Source organism: Meles meles, chromosome 2 (assembly GCF_922984935.1).
Source record: "Meles meles chromosome 2, mMelMel3.1 paternal haplotype, whole genome shotgun sequence".
In the NCBI taxonomy this organism is placed as follows: Eukaryota; Metazoa; Chordata; class Mammalia; order Carnivora; family Mustelidae; genus Meles; species Meles meles.
The window spans coordinates 170,176,913-170,178,969 of NC_060067.1; the positions used below are offsets into that span (position 1 = coordinate 170,176,913).

General features: G+C 34.0%; 1 non-coding gene across 1 annotated transcript; it reads right to left on the reverse strand.

The window, feature by feature from the left end:
• Positions 1-535: 535 nt before the first annotated feature.
• Positions 536-640, reverse strand: LOC123937847. The gene has a single exon (XR_006817628.1). It is a non-coding gene; the product is annotated as a small nucleolar RNA U13 (small nucleolar RNA).
• Positions 641-2,057: the final 1,417 nt, after the last annotated feature.

The following is a 2,057-nucleotide window of genomic DNA, read 5'->3' on the forward strand; positions in this document are numbered from 1 at the left end:
AGAGAGGGGGCACCTGGGTGGCTCAGTTGGTTAAGTATCTGCCTTCAGCTCAGGCCTTGACCCCAGGATCCTGGGATCAAATCCCACATTGGGATCTCTGCTCAGCAGGAGCCTGCTTCTCCCTCTCCCTCTGCTGCTCCCCCTGCTTGTGCTCTCTCGCTCTCTCACTCTCTTTCTCTCTGTCGACTACATAAAGAAAATCTTCAAAAAAAGAAAAAAAGAAAGAACACTCAAATAAATAAAATGACCAGAATTAAAGAGGAGAATTAATACCCAATGCCACAGAAATACAAATACTTACAAGAAAATATTATGAAAATTATATGCCAATAAATTGGACAATCTAAAAGAAATGGATAAATTCCTAGAAATATACAAACTTCCAAAACTGAATCAGGAAGAAATAGAAAATTTGAACAAACAGATTACTAGTAATGAAGTTGAATTGTTAATCAAAAACTGCCCAAAAGACAAATATCCAGGACCAGATGGCTTAACAAGTGAATTCTACCAAATATTTTTTTTTTTTTTTTCACGTCAGATGGGTAATGTGCCTAGGTCGTAACAAGGTTTAAGGGGTGGCACATATCACACAAATGCGTGAAGACCCAATCATTATGCTTATGAACTACAAAAGGATCCTCTACCAAATATTTTAAAAAGAGTTAATACCTATTCTCAAACTATTCCAAAAAATAGTAGAGATAAAAACTCCCAAACCCATTCATTGAGGCCAAGCATTACCCTAATACCAAAACCAGACAAAGACATTACAAAAATAGGAAACTACAGGCAAACATCTCTAACGAATATAAACACAAACTTTTCAACAAATTATTAGCAAACCAAATTCAACAATACATTAAAGGGTCATTCATCAAGTGAGATTTATTCCAAGGATGTAAGAGTGGCTCAATATTCACAAATCAATCAATGTGATATGTCACATTAACAAGAGGAAGGTTAAAAAACACATGATTATCTCAATAAAGAAAAAGCATTTGATAAAATGCAGCATATGTTCATGACAAAAACTCTCAACAAAGTGGATTCAAAGTTAATATACTTCAACGAAATAAAAGCCATTTATGAAAAACCCACAGTTAACATAATACTTAGTGGTAAAAACCTGAAAGCGTTTCCTCTAAGATAAGGAAAAAGATAAGGCTGTCCACTCTCACTACTTTTCTTCAGCCCAAGTGGTGGAAGCCCTACCTGCAGCAATTAGTCAAGAAAAAGGAATAAAAGGCATCCAAATTGTAAAGAAGAAATAAAACTGTCACTATTGGCAGATGACATGATACTATATGCAGAAAACATCAAAGACTCCACCAGAAAGTTTAGAATAAATGAATTTAGTTGCAAGATAAAAATTTAATCTACAGAAGTCACTTGCATTTCTACACTAATAATGAAGCAGCAGCAGGAGAAAGTAGGAAAACAACCCCATTTACAATTACACTATAAAGCCTAAGATACTTCAGAATAAATTTAACCAAGGAGGTGAAAGACCTATACTCTGAAAACTATAAGGCATTAGTGAAAGAAATTGAAGAAGACACAAACAAATGAAAAGGTATACTCTGCTCGTGGATTGAGAGATTTAATGTTGTTAAAATGTCCATGCTACCCAAAGCAACCCACATATTCAATGCAATCCCCATCAAAATACCAATAATATTTTTCACAGAACTATAACAAAATAATACAAAAATGGATATGGAACCACAAAAGACCCCATATAGCCAAAGGAACAAAGCTGGTAGTTTCACAATTCTGGATTTTAAGCTATATTACAAAGCTGTAGGGATTAAAACAATAAGGTACTAGCACAAAAACAAATCAATAGAACAGCATAAGACCCAGAAATAAACCCATGTTAATTAATCTATGACAAAGGAGGCAAGAATATATAATGGAGAAGACAGTCTTTTCAATAAATGATGTCAGAAAAATTGGACAACTACATGAAAAGAATGAAACTGAATAACTTTCTTACACCATACACAAAAATAAATTCAAAATTGATTGAAGACCTAAATGTAACACCTGAAACC